This window comes from Solea solea, unplaced genomic scaffold (assembly GCF_958295425.1).
Source record: "Solea solea unplaced genomic scaffold, fSolSol10.1 scaffold_28, whole genome shotgun sequence".
NCBI classification, from domain to species: domain Eukaryota; kingdom Metazoa; phylum Chordata; class Actinopteri; order Pleuronectiformes; family Soleidae; genus Solea; species Solea solea.
Window position 1 is genome coordinate 81,421 of NW_026704082.1, and position 16,080 is coordinate 97,500.

A 16,080-nucleotide genomic window follows, 5' to 3' on the forward strand; every position below is an offset into this window, starting at 1 on the left:
CACAGCTCTTTGGCCGATGGTGCAGGAAATGGATAGTCCCAGAGTCCAATGCCTTGACTCAGGTGCTCGTTAATGCTGTGCTGTGTTCAACTTCAACCTCCAGCACACATTGGAGAGGAAACACTCGACCTTTTCACTGGCATACCTGGCTGTCATTTCCTATAGATTCAGCAACAACTGGACCTGACGGCACCAACAGCAGCTTACCCATCTCGGTGTAGCTTCCAAATACTGGAATAGAGTGTAGCAGGTAGTGGCGATAAAGGCTCAAGTGCAGTGTGTTCGGAAGGCTGACTTTTGAGCCCCTCCACGAGCAGGGGGCCTTGCCTGGTCTATAAAAGGAGTCTGTGTCACCTGCCCGTCGGCTTACGGCCACACCACCCTGAGCACGCCCGATCTCGTCTGATCTCGGAAGCTAAGCAGGGTCGGGCCTGGTTAGTACTTGGATGGGAGACTGCCTGGGAATACCAGGTGCTGTAAGCTTTTACACTGCAGCACACTTTTACACTGCAGCACGCTTTTACACTGCTGCTTCCTTACAAGAAACGTGGGCTTGCAATTACGTTGACGCACGGGCACACGTTAATGTCCTTCCAGTTTCAGCCTTGCTTTGGTTTTCACAGAAATAAAGAGAACGGTGCACCGTTCCTGGTGGCACTGCAATACCAGGTCAATGCAAGGAGTGAAGAGAGCAAGCCCCAGGTTTCACCGCCCAATGCTCAAAAATGCATTTAATATTTAATCCCCATATAGAGGACATATGAGATATTAAACTGATAAGAACAGATACTACACTTGATCTTAGCCAAAAGGCCGAGAAGCGATGGCCCGCCAGTGTCTGGGGCCAACTCAAGATCTTGGCGCACAAGTTACTTGTTGTGGTGCCATGTTTCTGAAGTGCGCATTACAAAGGCTGCTGCCGATCACCTCCGCCCCCAGGTGATCTAAGTGCACCTCTGAGCCGTGACGGACAGCTGCTTGACATTTGACACACTCAAAGGGCGCAGCCATACAGCAAAGCCCACCAAAAATAACTTAAACTCTCGGACGTTCCTCTCCACGGAAGTCTTTAGTAAAAGGCGAAAGACTTGTGCATTTTGAAGAAAAACCAGAGTCGACATAGACCCTCTCCTTGAGAGCAGCCAAGGAGTCTATCCGCCGGAGTCACCACAGTCTCGGTCGGCCCGGCCGGCCACCTTGGGACAGCCTTTCTTCAACGTTTTTGGTTTGCCGGCCAATCAACCGCCCACATTTGACTGCATGTTTGGAAGCGCATTCTTACTGTTGGTTGTGTGCTGCAGTTTTCTATCAATCGCTGAGGCTGTGGCACATTCCTCGCTCCCGGGCACACCTCCAAGGTTTAGTGGTAGATGTGAGTGCATGAGCAAAGCAGCTCTGTGTCACACCGAGCAGTACAAACTGCCGGGCCGTTTCCCAGCTCCTCCGGGCTTCTGAAATGGTGAGCTGCTCCTGGCATCGCTTCAATATCAGGTCAATGTACAGGAGTGGACGGAACAAGCGCCAAAGTATTAACCCTTGGCATGATGGCCATGGATCCATCTCCAACAATCCAGTTCTCCTACAAAGAGCCGGGAAAGGGAGCATGACATTTCCTTAGAGCTAAAAGACAACACCCACAACCATCCCATTCCCAGCAACTTGGAAAGACAGGGGATGTCGCTCTGCGAGCACGTGAGAAGCCTGGAGATGGGCACACAAGGCGGAACTTTGGGCGGCTGACCTTTGCTTACAACTACGTCATCGGGGGAGAGCGCGGACGCAGTACCCCACCAGCAAAAATTATGCAGTCAAGATTCCCACGTTTGGGGAATTTGCAGGGGTCAGCACAACCAGAGTGCAATGGCTGAGCCTCGCCCTGGGTGAACCACCTTCTTGATCATGGTGTCTCCCCTGCCAGGTAAGTATGAGGTGTACTTGCCCAGCACTGGGTGGCTGTTCCCAGACACAGCTCTTTGGCCGATGGTGCAGGAAATGGATAGTCCCAGAGTCCAATGCCTTGACTCAGGTGCTCGTTAATGCTGTGCTGTGTTCAACTTCAACCTCCAGCACACATTGGAGAGGAAACACTCGACCTTTTCACTGGCATACCTGGCTGTCATTTCCTATAGATTCAGCAACAACTGGACCTGACGGCACCAACAGCAGCTTACCCATCTCGGTGTAGCTTCCAAATACTGGAATAGAGTGTAGCAGGTAGTGGCGATAAAGGCTCAAGTGCAGTGTGTTCGGAAGGCTGACTTTTGAGCCCCTCCACGAGCAGGGGGCCTTGCCTGGTCTATAAAAGGAGTCTGTGTCACCTGCCCGTCGGCTTGCGGCCACACCACCCTGAGCACGCCCGATCTCGTCTGATCTCGGAAGCTAAGCAGGGTCGGGCCTGGTTAGTACTTGGATGGGAGACTGCCTGGGAATACCAGGTGCTGTAAGCTTTTACACTGCAGCACACTTTTACACTGCAGCACGCTTTGACACTGCTGCTTCCTTACAAGAAACGTGGGCTTGCAATTACGTTGACGCACGGGCACACGTTAATGTCCTTCCAGTTTCAGCCTTGCTTTGGTTTTCACAGAAAAAAAGAGAACGGTGCACCGTTCCTGGTGGCACTGCAATACCAGGTCAATGCAAGGAGTGAAGAGAGCAAGCCCCAGGTTTCACCGCCCAATGCTCAAAAATGCATTTAATATTTAATCCCCATATAGAGGACATATGAGATATTAAACTGATAAGAACAGATACTACACTTGATCTTAGCCAAAAGGCCGAGAAGCGATGGCCCGCCAGTGTCTGGGGCCAACTCAAGATCTTGGCGCACAAGTTACTTGTTGTGGTGCCATGTTTCTGAAGTGCGCATTACAAAGGCTGCTGCCGATCACCTCTGCCCCCAGGTGATCTAAGTGCACCTCTGAGCCGTGACGGACAGCTGCTTGACATTTGACACACTCAAAGGGCGCAGCCATACAGCAAAGCCCACCAAAAATAACTTAAACTCTCGGACGTTCCTCTCCACGGAAGTCTTTAGTAAAAGGCGAAAGACTTGTGCATTTTGAAGAAAAACCAGAGTCGACATAGACCCTCTCCTTGAGAGCAGCCAAGGAGTCTATCCGCCGGAGTCACCACAGTCTCGGTCGGCCCGGCCGGCCACCTTGGGACAGCCTTTCTTCAACGTTTTTGGTTTGCCGGCCAATCAACCGCCCACATTTGACTGCATGTTTGGAAGCGCATTCTTACTGTTGGTTGTGTGCTGCAGTTTTCTATCAATCGCTGAGGCTGTGGCACATTCCTCGCTCCCGGGCACACCTCCAAGGTTTAGTGGTAGATGTGAGTGCATGAGCAAAGCAGCTCTGTGTCACACCGAGCAGTACAAACTGCCGGGCCGTTTCCCAGCTCCTCCGGGCTTCTGAAATGGTGAGCTGCTCCTGGCATCGCTTCAATATCAGGTCAATGTACAGGAGTGGACGGAACAAGCGCCAAAGTATTAACCCTTGGCATGATGGCCATGGATCCATCTCCAACAATCCAGTTCTCCTACAAAGAGCCGGGAAAGGGAGCATGACATTTCCTTAGAGCTAAAAGACAACACCCACAACCATCCCATTCCCAGCAACTTGGAAAGACAGGGGATGTCGCTCTGCGAGCACGTGAGAAGCCTGGAGATGGGCACACAAGGCGGAACTTTGGGCGGCTGACCTTTGCTTACAACTACGTCATCGGGGGAGAGCGCGGACGCAGTACCCCACCAGCAAAAATTATGCAGTCAAGATTCCCACGTTTGGGGAATTTGCAGGGGTCAGCACAACCAGAGTGCAATGGCTGAGCCTCGCCCTGGGTGAACCACCTTCTTGATCATGGTGTCTCCCCTGCCAGGTAAGTATGAGGTGTACTTGCCCAGCACTGGGTGGCGGTTCCCAGACACAGCTCTTTGGCCGATGGTGCAGGAAATGGATAGTCCCAGAGTCCAATGCCTTGACTCAGGTGCTCGTTAATGCTGTGCTGTGTTCAACTTCAACCTCCAGCACACATTGGAGAGGAAACACTCGACCTTTTCACTGGCATACCTGGCTGTCATTTCCTATAGATTCAGCAACAACTGGACCTGACGGCACCAACAGCAGCTTACCCATCTCGGTGTAGCTTCCAAATACTGGAATAGAGTGTAGCAGGTAGTGGCGATAAAGGCTCAAGTGCAGTGTGTTCGGAAGGCTGACTTTTGAGCCCCTCCACGAGCAGGGGGCCTTGCCTGGTCTATAAAAGGAGTCTGTGTCACCTGCCCGTCGGCTTACGGCCACACCACCCTGAGCACGCCCGATCTCGTCTGATCTCGGAAGCTAAGCAGGGTCGGGCCTGGTTAGTACTTGGATGGGAGACTGCCTGGGAATACCAGGTGCTGTAAGCTTTTACACTGCAGCACACTTTTACACTGCAGCACGCTTTTACACTGCTGCTTCCTTACAAGAAACGTGGGCTTGCAATTACGTTGACGCACGGGCACACGTTAATGTCCTTCCAGTTTCAGCCTTGCTTTGGTTTTCACAGAAATAAAGAGAACGGTGCACCGTTCCTGGTGGCACTGCAATACCAGGTCAATGCAAGGAGTGAAGAGAGCAAGCCCCAGGTTTCACCGCCCAATGCTCAAAAATGCATTTAATATTTAATCCCCATATAGAGGACATATGAGATATTAAACTGATAAGAACAGATACTACACTTGATCTTAGCCAAAAGGCCGAGAAGCGATGGCCCGCCAGTGTCTGGGGCCAACTCAAGATCTTGGCGCACAAGTTACTTGTTGTGGTGCCATGTTTCTGAAGTGCGCATTACAAAGGCTGCTGCCGATCACCTCCGCCCCCAGGTGATCTAAGTGCACCTCTGAGCCGTGACGGACAGCTGCTTGACATTTGACACACTCAAAGGGCGCAGCCATACAGCAAAGCCCACCAAAAATAACTTAAACTCTCGGACGTTCCTCTCCACGTAAGTCTTTAGTAAAAGGCGAAAGACTTGTGCATTTTGAAGAAAAACCAGAGTCGACATAGACCCTCTCCTTGAGATCAGCCAAGGAGTCTATCCGCCGGAGTCACCACAGTCTCGGTCGGCCCGGCCGGCCACCTTGGGACAGCCTTTCTTCAACGTTTTTGGTTTGCCGGCCAATCAACCGCCCACATTTGACTGCATGTTTGGAAGCGCATTCTTACTGTTGGTTGTGTGCTGCAGTTTTCTATCAATCGCTGAGGCTGTGGCACATTCCTCGCTCCCGGGCACACCTCCAAGGTTTAGTGGTAGATGTGAGTGCATGAGCAAAGCAGCTCTGTGTCACACCGAGCAGTACAAACTGCCGGGCCGTTTCCCAGCTCCTCCGGGCTTCTGAAATGGTGAGCTGCTCCTGGCATCGCTTCAATATCAGGTCAATGTACAGGAGTGGACGGAACAAGCGCCAAAGTATTAACCCTTGGCATGATGGCCATGGATCCATCTCCAACAATCCAGTTCTCCTACAAAGAGCCGGGAAAGGGAGCATGACATTTCCTTAGAGCTAAAAGACAACACCCACAACCATCCCATTCCCAGCAACTTGGAAAGACAGGGGATGTCGCTCTGCGAGCACGTGAGAAGCCTGGAGATGGGCACACAAGGCGGAACTTTGGGCGGCTGACCTTTGCTTACAACTACGTCATCGGGGGAGAGCGCGGACGCAGTACCCCACCAGCAAAAATTATGCAGTCAAGATTCCCACGTTTGGGGAATTTGCAGGGGTCAGCACAACCAGAGTGCAATGGCTGAGCCTCGCCCTGGGTGAACCACCTTCTTGATCATGGTGTCTCCCCTGCCAGGTAAGTATGAGGTGTACTTGCCCAGCACTGGGTGGCGGTTCCCAGACACAGCTCTTTGGCCGATGGTGCAGGAAATGGATAGTCCCAGAGTCCAATGCCTTGACTCAGGTGCTCGTTAATGCTGTGCTGTGTTCAACTTCAACCTCCAGCACACATTGGAGAGGAAACACTCGACCTTTTCACTGGCATACCTGGCTGTCATTTCCTATAGATTCAGCAACAACTGGACCTGACGGCACCAACAGCAGCTTACCCATCTCGGTGTAGCTTCCAAATACTGGAATAGAGTGTAGCAGGTAGTGGCGATAAAGGCTCAAGTGCAGTGTGTTCGGAAGGCTGACTTTTGAGCCCCTCCACGAGCAGGGGGCCTTGCCTGGTCTATAAAAGGAGTCTGTGTCACCTGCCCGTCGGCTTACGGCCACACCACCCTGAGCACGCCCGATCTCGTCTGATGTCGGAAGCTAAGCAGGGTCGGGCCTGGTTAGTACTTGGATGGGAGACTTGCCTGGGAATACCAGGTGCTGTAAGCTTTTACACTGCAGCACGCTTTTACACTGCTGCTTCCTTACAAGAAACGTGGGCTTGCAATTACGTTGACGCACGGGCACACGTTAATGTCCTTCCAGTTTCAGCCTTGCTTTGGTTTTCACAGAAAAAAAGAGAACGGTGCACCGTTCCTGGTGGCACTGCAATACCAGGTCAATGCAAGGAGTGAAGAGAGCAAGCCCCAGGTTTCACCGCCCAATGCTCAAAAATGCATTTAATATTTAATCCCCATATAGAGGACATATCAGGTATGAAACTGATTAGAACAGATACTACACTTGATCTTAGCCAAAAGGCCGAGAAGCGATGGCCCGCCAGTGTCTTGGGCCAACTCAAGATCTTGGCACACAAGTTACTTGTTGTGGTCCCATGTTTCTGAAGTGCGCATAACAAAGGCTGCTGCCGATCACCTCCGCCCCCAGGTGATCTAAGCGCACCTCTGAGCCGTGACGGACAGCTGCTTGACATTTGACACACTCAAAGGGCGCAGCCATACAGCAAAGCCCACCAAAAATAACTTAAACTCTCAGACGTTCCTCTCCACGGAAGTCTTTAGTAAAAGGCGAAAGACTTGTGCATTTTGAAGAAAAACCAGAGTCGAAATAGCCCCTCTCCTTGAGAGCAGCCAAGGAGTCTATCCGCCGGAGTCACCACAGTCTCGGTCGGCCCGGCCGGCCACCTTGGGACAGCCTTTCTTCAACGTTTTTGGTTTGCCGGCCAATCAACCGCCCACATTTGACTGCATGTTTGGAAGCGCATTCTTACTGTTGGTTGTGTGCTGCAGTTTTCTATCAATCGCTGAGGCTGTGGTACATTCCTCGCTCCCGGGCACACCTCCAAGGTTTAGTGGTAGATGTGAGTGCATGAGCAAAGCAGCTCTGTGTCACACCGAGCAGTACAAACTGCCGGGCCGTTTCCCAGCTCCTCCGGGCTTCTGAAATGGTGAGCTGCTCCTGGCATCGCTTCAATATCAGGTCAATGTACAGGAGTGGACGGAACAAGCGCCAAAGTATTAACCCTTGGCATGATGGCCATGGATCCATCTCCATCAATCCAGTTCTCCTACAAAGAGCCGGGAAAGGGAGCATGACATTTCCTTAGAGCTAAAAGACAACACCCACAACCATCCCATTCCCAGCAACTTGGAAAGACTGGGGATGTCGCTCTGCGAGCACGTGAGAAGCCTGGAGATGGGCACACAAGGCGGAACTTTGGGCGGCTGACCTTTGCTTACAACTACGTCATCGGGGGAGAGCGCAGACGCAGTACCCCACCCGCAAAAATTATGCAGTCAAGATTCCCACGTTTGGGGAATTTGCAGGGGGTCAGCACAACCAGAGTGCAATGGCTGAGCCTCGCCCTGGGTGAACCACCTTCTTGATCATGGTGTCTCCCCTGCCAGGTAAGTATGAGGTGTACTTGCCCAGCACTGGGTGGCTGTTCCCAGACACAGCTCTTTGGCCGATGGTGCAGGAAATGGATAGTCCCAGAGTCCAATGCCTTGACTCAGGTGCTCGTTAATGCTGTGCTGTGTTCAATTTCAACCTCCAGCACACATTGGAGAGGAAACACTCGACCTTTTCACTGGCATACCTGGCTGTCATTTCCTATAGATTCAGCAACAACTGGACCTGACGGCACCAACAGCAGCTTACCCATCTCGGTGTAGCTTCCAAATACTGGAATAGAGTGTAGCAGGTAGTGGCGATAAAGGCTCAAGTGCAGTGTGTTCGGGAGGCTGACTTTTGAGCCCCTCCACGAGCAGGGGGCCTTGCCTGGTCTATAAAAGGAGTCTGTGTCACCTGCCCGTCGGCTTACGGCCACACCACCCTGAGCACGCCCGATCTCGTCTGATCTCGGAAGCTAAGCAGGGTCGGGCCTGGTTAGTACTTGGATGGGAGACTGCCTGGGAATACCAGGTGCTGTAAGCTTTTACACTGCAGCACGCTTTTACACTGCAGCACGCTTTTACACTGCAGCACGCTTTTACACTGCTGCTTCCTTACAAGAAACGTGGGCTTGCAATTACGTTGACGCACGGGCACACGTTAATGTCCTTCCAGTTTCAGCCTTGCTTTGGTTTTCACTAGTGATGGTGAGATGAAGCCTCATGAGGCATTGAACCCCTTGAGCCAATTGGTTCGAGAAAGGGTTCATTTCTCGAAGCTTCATGTGCACACGAAACCACCTACTGGCCAAGTGTATAATCACAGGCAGCTGTATCTGAACCACATAATGTGTGATGAATTGAATTTTTGTGTCTGTTAGAAATGACTATGAATTACAAAAAATGTATGACCAAATCATTTCCGTACATATGTGTTTAACACATTTTTTGAATGTATTCTGTGTGGGTAAATCTTCCCAAAATGGTAATATCATAATATGGCAGGTTGTGCAGTGATTTTCGGAAAATGGCATGGGCGTAATCAGGCAGAAGACAGTGTAAGTGCTTGTGGAACTAGGAAAAGGGCACAGATTATGCTTGTGTAACTTGGACAATGATGAGCCTCGCTGGCTCCATCCTATATCACCTATCCTACTCTCCTTCCTCTCCTAAATCTCTCTCTCCCTAAACTCTCCAAACTATCTCCAAACTATATAAACGCTATCCAAACTCTAGTATCCAAACTCTCCAAACTCTATCCAAACTCTCAACTGACGGCAACTCTCCTTCAAAAACCCACACTTTGAATGGAGCCTGAGGGGTCTATATAGCTGTAAAACCTCGCGCAAAATCTGAACCACTTCACGAAGCAATCACGTGGTACAGCAGGGCAGCGAGGCTTCGGACGTCATCATTTTTGGCTCCTCCCCTAAATGAAGCAAGCCTCGATACGCGCATCGCGGAAACGCCCCCTCCCCTACTCGGCACACGCTTCGAAGCCTCGAAACGGAACGTCACATCACTAGTTTTCACAGAAAAAAAGAGAATGGTGCACCGTTCCTGGTGGCACTGCAATACCAGGTCAATGCAAGGAGTGAAGAGAGCAAGCCCCAGGTTTCACCGCCCAATGCTCAAAAATGCATTTAATATTTAATCCTCATATAGAGGACATATCAGATATTAAACTGATAAGAACAGATACTACACTTGATCTTAGCCAAAAGGCCGAGAAGCGATGGCCCGCCAGTGTCTGGGGCCAACTCAAGATCTTGGCGCACAAGTTACTTGTTGTGGTGCCATGTTTCTGAAGTGCGCATAACAAAGGCTGCTGCCGATCACCTCCGCCCCCAGGTGATCTAAGTGCACCTCTGAGCCGTGACGGACAGCTGCTTGACATTTGACACACTCAAAGGGCGCAGCCATACAGCAAAGCCCACCAAAAATAACTTAAACTCTCGGACGTTCCTCTCCACGGAAGTCTTTAGTAAAAGGCGAAAGACTTGTGCATTTTGAAGAAAAACCAGAGTCGACATAGCCCCTCTCCTTGAGAGCAGCCAAGGAGTCTATCCGCCGGAGTCACCACAGTCTCGGTCGGCCCGGCCGGCCACCTTGGGACAGCCTTTCTTCAACGTTTTTGGTTTGCCGGCCAATCAACCGCCCACATTTGACTGCATGTTTGGAAGCGCATTCTTACTGTTGGTTGTGTGCTGCAGTTTTCTATCAATCGCTGAGGCTGTGGCACACCTCCAAGGTTTAGTGGTAGATGTGAGTGCATGAGCAAAGCAGCTCTGTGTCACACCGAGCAGTACAAACTGCCGTGCCGTTTCCCAGCTCCTCCGGGCTTCTGAAATGGTGAGCTGCTCCTGGCATCGCTTCAATATCAGGTCAATGTACAGGAGTGGACGGAACAAGCGCCAAAGTATTAACCCTTGGCATGATGGCCATGGATCAATCTCCAACAATCCAGTTCTCCTACAAAGAGCCGGGAAAGGGAGCATGACATTTCCTTAGAGCTAAAAGACAACACCCACAACCATCCCATTCCCAGCAACTTGGAAAGACAGGGGATGTCGCTCTGCGAGCACGTGAGAAGCCTGGAGATGGGCACACAAGGCGGAACTTTGGGCGGCTGACCTTTGCTTACAACTACGTCATCGGGGGAGAGCGCGGACGCAGTACCCCACCAGCAAAAATTATGCAGTCAAGATTCCCACGTTTGGGGAATTTGCAGGGGTCAGCACAACCAGAGTGCAATGGCTGAGCCTCGCCCTGGGTGAACCACCTTCTTGATCATGGTGTCTCCCCTGCCAGGTAAGTATGAGGTGTACTTGCCCAGCACTGGGTGGCTGTTCCCAGACACAGCTCTTTGGCCGATGGTGCAGGAAATGGATAGTCCCAGAGTCCAATGCCTTGACTCAGGTGCTCGTTAATGCTGTGCTGTGTTCAATTTCAACCTCCAGCACACATTGGAGAGGAAACACTCGACCTTTTCACTGGCATACCTGGCTGTCATTTCCTATAGATTCAGCAACAACTGGACCTGACGGCACCAACAGCAGCTTACCCATCTCGGTGTAGCTTCCAAATACTGGAATAGAGTGTAGCAGGTAGTGGCGATAAAGGCTCAAGTGCAGTGTGTTCGGAAGGCTGACTTTTGAGCCCCTCCACGAGCAGGGGGCCTTGCCTGGTCTATAAAAGGAGTCTGTGTCACCTGCCCGTCGGCTTACGGCCACACCACCCTGAGCACGCCCGATCTCGTCTGATCTCGGAAGCTAAGCAGGGTCGGGCCTGGTTAGTACTTGGATGGGAGACTGCCTGGGAATACCAGGTGCTGTAAGCTTTTACACTGCAGCACACTTTTACACTGCAGCACGCTTTTACACTGCTGCTTCCTTACAAGAAACGTGGGCTTGCAATTACGTTGACGCACGGGCACACGTTAATGTCCTTCCAGTTTCAGCCTTGCTTTGGTTTTCACAGAAAAAAAGAGAACGGTGCACCGTTCCTGGTGGCACTGCAATACCAGGTCAATGCAAGGAGTGAAGAGAGCAAGCCCCAGGTTCCACCGCCCAATGCTCAAAAATGCATTTAATATTTAATCCCCATATAGAGGACATATCAGATATTAAACTGCTAAGAACAGATACTACACTTGATCTTAGCCAAAAGGCAGAGAAGCGATGGCCCGCCAGTGTCTGGGGCCAACTCAAGATCTTGGCGCACAAGTTACTTGTTGTGGTGCCATGTTTCTGAAGTGCGCATAACAAAGGCTGCTGCCGATCACCTCCGCCCCCAGGTGATCTAAGTGCACCTCTGAGCCGTGACGGACAGCTGCTTGACATTTGACACACTCAAAGGGCGCAGCCATACAGCAAAGCCCACCAAAAATAACTTAAACTCAAGGACGTTCCTCTCCACGGAAGTCTTTAGTAAAAGGCGAAAGACTTGTGCATTTTGAAGAAAAACCAGAGTCGACATAGACCCTCTCCTTGAGAGCAGCCAAGGAGTCTATCCGCCGGAGTCACCACAGTCTCGGTCGGCCCGGCCGGCCACCTTGGGACAGCCTTTCTTCAACGTTTTTGGTTTGCCGGCCAATCAACCGCCCACATTTGACTGCATGTTTGGAAGCGCATTCTTACTGTTGGTTGTGTGCTGCAGTTTTCTATCAATCGCTGAGGCTGTGGCACACCTCCAAGGTTTAGTGGTAGATGTGAGTGCATGAGCAAAGCAGCTCTGTGTCACACCGAGCAGTACAAACTGCCGGGCCGTTTCCCAGCTCCTCCGGTTTTCTGAAATGGTGAGCTGCTCCTGGCATCGCTTCAATATCAGGTCAATGTACAGGAGTGGACGGAACAAGCGCCAAAGTATTAACCCTTGGCATGATGGCCATGGATCCATCTCCATCAATCCAGTTCTCCTACAAAGAGCCGGGAAAGGGAGCATGACATTTCCTTAGAGCTAAAAGACAACACCCACAACCATCCCATTCCCAGCAACTTGGAAAGACTGGGGATGTCACTCTGCGAGCACGTGAGAAGCCTGGAGATGGGCACACAAGGCGGAACTTTGGGCGGCTGACCTTTGCTTACAACTACGTCATCGGGGGAGAGCGCGGACGCAGTACCCCACCAGCAAAAATTATGCAGTCAAGATTCCCACGTTTGGGGAATTTGCAGGGGTCAGCACAACCAGAGTGCAATGGCTGAGCCTCGCCCTGGGTGAACCACCTTCTTGATCATGGTGTCTCCCCTGCCAGGTAAGTATGAGGTGCACTTGCCCAGCACTGGGTGGCTGTTCCCAGACACAGCTCTTTGGCCGATGGTGCAGGAAATGGATAGTCCCAGAGTCCAATGCCTTGACTCAGGTGCTCGTTAATGCTGTGCTGTGTTCAACTTCAACCTCCAGCACACATTGGAGAGGAAACACTCGACCTTTTCACTGGCATACCTGGCTGTCATTTCCTATAGATTCAGCAACAACTGGACCTGACGGCACCAACAGCAGCTTACCCATCTCGGTGTAGCTTCCAAATACTGGAATAGAGTGTAGCAGGTAGTGGCGATAAAGGCTCAAGTGCAGTATGTTCGGGAGGCTGACTTTTGAGCCCCTCCACGAGCAGGGGGCCTTGCCTGGTCTATAAAAGGAGTCTGTGTCACCTGCCCGTCGGCTTACGGCCACACCACCCTGAGCACGCCCGATCTCGTCTGATCTCGGAAGCTAAGCAGGGTCGGGCCTGGTTAGTACTTGGATGGGAGACTGCCTGGGAATACCAGGTGCTGTAAGCTTTTACACTGCAGCACGCTTTTACACTGCAGCACGCTTTTACACTGCTGCTTCCTTACAAGAAACGTGGGCTTGCAATTACGTTGACGCACGGGCACACGTTAATGTCCTTCCAGTTTCAGCCTTGCTTTGGTTTTCACTAGTGATGGTGAGATGAAGCCTCATGAGGCATTGAACCCCTTGAGCCAATTGGTTCGAGAAAGGGTTCATTTCTCGAAGCTTCATGTGCACACGAAACCACCTACTGGCCAAGTGTATAATCACAGGCAGCTGTATCTGAACCACATAATGTGTGATGAATTGAATTTTTGTGTCTGTTAGAAATGACTATGAATTACAAAAAATGTATGACCAAATCATTTCCGTACATATGTGTTTAACACATTTTTTGAATGTATTCTGTGTGGGTAAATCTTCCCAAAATGGTAATATCATAATATGGCAGGTTGTGCAGTGATTTTCGGAAAATGGCATGGGCGTAATCAGGCAGAAGACAGTGTAAGTGCTTGTGGAACTAGGAAAAGGGCACAGATTATGCTTGTGTAACTTGGACAATGATGAGCCTCGCTGGCTCCATCCTATATCACCTATCCTACTCTCCTTCCTCTCCTAAATCTCTCTCTCCCTAAACTCTCCAAACTATCTCCAAACTATATAAACGCTATCCAAACTCTAGTATCCAAACTCTCCAAACTCTATCCAAACTCTCAACTGACGGCAACTCTCCTTCAAAAACCCACACTTTGAATGGAGCCTGAGGGGTCTATATAGCTGTAAAACCTCGCGCAAAATCTGAACCACTTCACGAAGCAATCACGTGGTACAGCAGGGCAGCGAGGCTTCGGACGTCATCATTTTTGGCTCCTCCCCTAAATGAAGCAAGCCTCGATACGCGCATCGCGGAAACGCCCCCTCCCCTACTCGGCACACGCTTCGAAGCCTCGAAACGGAACGTCACATCACTAGTTTTCACAGAAAAAAAGAGAATGGTGCACCGTTCCTGGTGGCACTGCAATACCAGGTCAATGCAAGGAGTGAAGAGAGCAAGCCCCAGGTTTCACCGCCCAATGCTCAAAAATGCATTTAATATTTAATCCTCATATAGAGGACATATCAGATATTAAACTGATAAGAACAGATACTACACTTGATCTTAGCCAAAAGGCCGAGAAGCGATGGCCCGCCAGTGTCTGGGGCCAACTCAAGATCTTGGCGCACAAGTTACTTGTTGTGGTGCCATGTTTCTGAAGTGCGCATAACAAAGGCTGCTGCCGATCACCTCCGCCCCCAGGTGATCTAAGTGCACCTCTGAGCCGTGACGGACAGCTGCTTGACATTTGACACACTCAAAGGGCGCAGCCATACAGCAAAGCCCACCAAAAATAACTTAAACTCTCGGACGTTCCTCTCCACGGAAGTCTTTAGTAAAAGGCGAAAGACTTGTGCATTTTGAAGAAAAACCAGAGTCGACATAGCCCCTCTCCTTGAGAGCAGCCAAGGAGTCTATCCGCCGGAGTCACCACAGTCTCGGTCGGCCCGGCCGGCCACCTTGGGACAGCCTTTCTTCAACGTTTTTGGTTTGCCGGCCAATCAACCGCCCACATTTGACTGCATGTTTGGAAGCGCATTCTTACTGTTGGTTGTGTGCTGCAGTTTTCTATCAATCGCTGAGGCTGTGGCACATTCCTCGCTCCCGGGCACACCTCCAAGGTTTAGTGGTAGATGTGAGTGCATGAGCAAAGCAGCTCTGTGTCACACCGAGCAGTACAAACTGCCGGGCCGTTTCCCAGCTCCTCCGGGCTTCTGAAATGGTGAGCTGCTCCTGGCATCGCTTCAATATCAGGTCAATGTACAGGAGTGGACGGAACAAGCGCCAAAGTATTAACCCTTGGCATGATGGCCATGGATCCATCTCCAACAATCCAGTTCTCCTACAAAGAGCCGGGAAAGGGAGCATGACATTTCCTTAGAGCTAAAAGACAACACCCACAACCATCCCATTCCCAGCAACTTGGAAAGACAGGGGATGTCGCTCTGCGAGCACGTGAGAAGCCTGGAGATGGGCACACAAGGCGGAACTTTGGGCGGCTGACCTTTGCTTACAACTACGTCATCGGGGGAGAGCGCGGACGCAGTACCCCACCAGCAAAAATTATGCAGTCAAGATTCCCACGTTTGGGGAATTTGCAGGGGTCAGCACAACCAGAGTGCAATGGCTGAGCCTCGCCCTGGGTGAACCACCTTCTTGATCATGGTGTCTCCCCTGCCAGGTAAGTATGAGGTGTACTTGCCCAGCACTGGGTGGCGGTTCCCAGACACAGCTCTTTGGCCGATGGTGCAGGAAATGGATAGTCCCAGAGTCCAATGCCTTGACTCAGGTGCTCGTTAATGCTGTGCTGTGTTCAACTTCAACCTCCAGCACACATTGGAGAGGAAACACTCGACCTTTTCACTGGCATACCTGGCTGTCATTTCCTATAGATTCAGCAACAACTGGACCTGACGGCACCAACAGCAGCTTACCCATCTCGGTGTAGCTTCCAAATACTGGAATAGAGTGTAGCAGGTAGTGGCGATAAAGGCTCAAGTGCAGTGTGTTCGGAAGGCTGACTTTTGAGCCCCTCCACGAGCAGGGGGCCTTGCCTGGTCTATAAAAGGAGTCTGTGTCACCTGCCCGTCGGCTTACGGCCACACCACCCTGAGCACGCCCGATCTCGTCTGATGTCGGAAGCTAAGCAGGGTCGGGCCTGGTTAGTACTTGGATGGGAGACTTGCCTGGGAATACCAGGTGCTGTAAGCTTTTACACTGCAGCACGCTTTTACACTGCTGCTTCCTTACAAGAAACGTGGGCTTGCAATTACGTTGACGCACGGGCACACGTTAATGTCCTTCCAGTTTCAGCCTTGCTTTGGTTTTCACAGAAAAAAAGAGAACGGTGCACCGTTCCTGGTGGCACTGCAATACCAGGTCAATGCAAGGAGTGAAGAGAGCAAGCCCCAGGTTTCACCGCCCAATGC

The 16,080-nt window shown here is 51.2% G+C and overlaps 30 non-coding genes across 30 annotated transcripts in view; 8 read left to right on the forward strand and 22 right to left on the reverse strand.

Annotated features, from left to right (window-relative positions):
* Window positions 1-364: 364 nt before the first annotated feature.
* Window positions 365-483, forward strand: LOC131451252 (5S ribosomal RNA). Its single transcript, XR_009236116.1, has one exon. It is a non-coding gene; the product is annotated as a 5S ribosomal RNA (ribosomal RNA).
* A 149-nt stretch (window positions 484-632) lies between these two features.
* LOC131451351 (U2 spliceosomal RNA) lies at window positions 633-825 on the reverse strand. The gene has a single exon (XR_009236219.1). It is a non-coding gene; the product is annotated as a U2 spliceosomal RNA (small nuclear RNA).
* A 179-nt stretch (window positions 826-1,004) lies between these two features.
* LOC131451421 (U5 spliceosomal RNA) lies at window positions 1,005-1,117 on the reverse strand. The gene has a single exon (XR_009236280.1). It is a non-coding gene; the product is annotated as a U5 spliceosomal RNA (small nuclear RNA).
* A 645-nt stretch (window positions 1,118-1,762) lies between these two features.
* Window positions 1,763-1,926, reverse strand: LOC131451269 (U1 spliceosomal RNA). Its single transcript, XR_009236134.1, has one exon. It is a non-coding gene; the product is annotated as a U1 spliceosomal RNA (small nuclear RNA).
* A 402-nt stretch (window positions 1,927-2,328) lies between these two features.
* On the forward strand, window positions 2,329-2,447 carry LOC131451447 (5S ribosomal RNA). Its single transcript, XR_009236305.1, has one exon. It is a non-coding gene; the product is annotated as a 5S ribosomal RNA (ribosomal RNA).
* Window positions 2,448-2,596: 149 nt separating this feature from the next.
* On the reverse strand, window positions 2,597-2,789 carry LOC131451352 (U2 spliceosomal RNA). Its single transcript, XR_009236220.1, has one exon. It is a non-coding gene; the product is annotated as a U2 spliceosomal RNA (small nuclear RNA).
* Window positions 2,790-2,968: 179 nt separating this feature from the next.
* LOC131451422 (U5 spliceosomal RNA) lies at window positions 2,969-3,081 on the reverse strand. Its single transcript, XR_009236281.1, has one exon. It is a non-coding gene; the product is annotated as a U5 spliceosomal RNA (small nuclear RNA).
* Window positions 3,082-3,726: 645 nt separating this feature from the next.
* LOC131451270 (U1 spliceosomal RNA) lies at window positions 3,727-3,890 on the reverse strand. The gene has a single exon (XR_009236135.1). It is a non-coding gene; the product is annotated as a U1 spliceosomal RNA (small nuclear RNA).
* A 402-nt stretch (window positions 3,891-4,292) lies between these two features.
* LOC131451263 (5S ribosomal RNA) lies at window positions 4,293-4,411 on the forward strand. The gene has a single exon (XR_009236127.1). It is a non-coding gene; the product is annotated as a 5S ribosomal RNA (ribosomal RNA).
* Window positions 4,412-4,560: 149 nt separating this feature from the next.
* LOC131451353 (U2 spliceosomal RNA) lies at window positions 4,561-4,753 on the reverse strand. The gene has a single exon (XR_009236221.1). It is a non-coding gene; the product is annotated as a U2 spliceosomal RNA (small nuclear RNA).
* Window positions 4,754-4,932: 179 nt separating this feature from the next.
* Window positions 4,933-5,045, reverse strand: LOC131451432 (U5 spliceosomal RNA). Its single transcript, XR_009236291.1, has one exon. It is a non-coding gene; the product is annotated as a U5 spliceosomal RNA (small nuclear RNA).
* Window positions 5,046-5,690: 645 nt separating this feature from the next.
* LOC131451271 (U1 spliceosomal RNA) lies at window positions 5,691-5,854 on the reverse strand. The gene has a single exon (XR_009236137.1). It is a non-coding gene; the product is annotated as a U1 spliceosomal RNA (small nuclear RNA).
* A 402-nt stretch (window positions 5,855-6,256) lies between these two features.
* Window positions 6,257-6,376, forward strand: LOC131451240 (5S ribosomal RNA). The gene has a single exon (XR_009236103.1). It is a non-coding gene; the product is annotated as a 5S ribosomal RNA (ribosomal RNA).
* A 131-nt stretch (window positions 6,377-6,507) lies between these two features.
* Window positions 6,508-6,700, reverse strand: LOC131451359 (U2 spliceosomal RNA). The gene has a single exon (XR_009236227.1). It is a non-coding gene; the product is annotated as a U2 spliceosomal RNA (small nuclear RNA).
* Window positions 6,701-6,879: 179 nt separating this feature from the next.
* LOC131451375 (U5 spliceosomal RNA) lies at window positions 6,880-6,992 on the reverse strand. The gene has a single exon (XR_009236235.1). It is a non-coding gene; the product is annotated as a U5 spliceosomal RNA (small nuclear RNA).
* Window positions 6,993-7,637: 645 nt separating this feature from the next.
* LOC131451301 (U1 spliceosomal RNA) lies at window positions 7,638-7,802 on the reverse strand. Its single transcript, XR_009236173.1, has one exon. It is a non-coding gene; the product is annotated as a U1 spliceosomal RNA (small nuclear RNA).
* A 402-nt stretch (window positions 7,803-8,204) lies between these two features.
* LOC131451274 (5S ribosomal RNA) lies at window positions 8,205-8,323 on the forward strand. The gene has a single exon (XR_009236140.1). It is a non-coding gene; the product is annotated as a 5S ribosomal RNA (ribosomal RNA).
* Window positions 8,324-9,323: 1,000 nt separating this feature from the next.
* On the reverse strand, window positions 9,324-9,516 carry LOC131451305 (U2 spliceosomal RNA). Its single transcript, XR_009236176.1, has one exon. It is a non-coding gene; the product is annotated as a U2 spliceosomal RNA (small nuclear RNA).
* A 179-nt stretch (window positions 9,517-9,695) lies between these two features.
* Window positions 9,696-9,808, reverse strand: LOC131451423 (U5 spliceosomal RNA). The gene has a single exon (XR_009236282.1). It is a non-coding gene; the product is annotated as a U5 spliceosomal RNA (small nuclear RNA).
* Window positions 9,809-10,434: 626 nt separating this feature from the next.
* LOC131451272 (U1 spliceosomal RNA) lies at window positions 10,435-10,598 on the reverse strand. The gene has a single exon (XR_009236138.1). It is a non-coding gene; the product is annotated as a U1 spliceosomal RNA (small nuclear RNA).
* A 402-nt stretch (window positions 10,599-11,000) lies between these two features.
* LOC131451285 (5S ribosomal RNA) lies at window positions 11,001-11,119 on the forward strand. Its single transcript, XR_009236154.1, has one exon. It is a non-coding gene; the product is annotated as a 5S ribosomal RNA (ribosomal RNA).
* Window positions 11,120-11,268: 149 nt separating this feature from the next.
* On the reverse strand, window positions 11,269-11,461 carry LOC131451354 (U2 spliceosomal RNA). The gene has a single exon (XR_009236222.1). It is a non-coding gene; the product is annotated as a U2 spliceosomal RNA (small nuclear RNA).
* Window positions 11,462-11,640: 179 nt separating this feature from the next.
* Window positions 11,641-11,753, reverse strand: LOC131451377 (U5 spliceosomal RNA). The gene has a single exon (XR_009236237.1). It is a non-coding gene; the product is annotated as a U5 spliceosomal RNA (small nuclear RNA).
* A 626-nt stretch (window positions 11,754-12,379) lies between these two features.
* LOC131451273 (U1 spliceosomal RNA) lies at window positions 12,380-12,543 on the reverse strand. Its single transcript, XR_009236139.1, has one exon. It is a non-coding gene; the product is annotated as a U1 spliceosomal RNA (small nuclear RNA).
* A 402-nt stretch (window positions 12,544-12,945) lies between these two features.
* On the forward strand, window positions 12,946-13,064 carry LOC131451296 (5S ribosomal RNA). The gene has a single exon (XR_009236168.1). It is a non-coding gene; the product is annotated as a 5S ribosomal RNA (ribosomal RNA).
* Window positions 13,065-14,046: 982 nt separating this feature from the next.
* Window positions 14,047-14,239, reverse strand: LOC131451306 (U2 spliceosomal RNA). Its single transcript, XR_009236177.1, has one exon. It is a non-coding gene; the product is annotated as a U2 spliceosomal RNA (small nuclear RNA).
* Window positions 14,240-14,418: 179 nt separating this feature from the next.
* Window positions 14,419-14,531, reverse strand: LOC131451424 (U5 spliceosomal RNA). Its single transcript, XR_009236283.1, has one exon. It is a non-coding gene; the product is annotated as a U5 spliceosomal RNA (small nuclear RNA).
* A 645-nt stretch (window positions 14,532-15,176) lies between these two features.
* Window positions 15,177-15,340, reverse strand: LOC131451275 (U1 spliceosomal RNA). The gene has a single exon (XR_009236141.1). It is a non-coding gene; the product is annotated as a U1 spliceosomal RNA (small nuclear RNA).
* Window positions 15,341-15,742: 402 nt separating this feature from the next.
* Window positions 15,743-15,862, forward strand: LOC131451242 (5S ribosomal RNA). Its single transcript, XR_009236105.1, has one exon. It is a non-coding gene; the product is annotated as a 5S ribosomal RNA (ribosomal RNA).
* Window positions 15,863-15,993: 131 nt separating this feature from the next.
* The window catches only part of LOC131451360 (U2 spliceosomal RNA), a 193-nt gene continuing 106 nt past the window's right edge, over window positions 15,994-16,080 (reverse strand). Inside the window, exon 1 of the small nuclear RNA XR_009236228.1 lies at window positions 15,994-16,080. This exon is cut by the window's right edge and continues 106 nt beyond it. This is a non-coding gene — a small nuclear RNA (U2 spliceosomal RNA).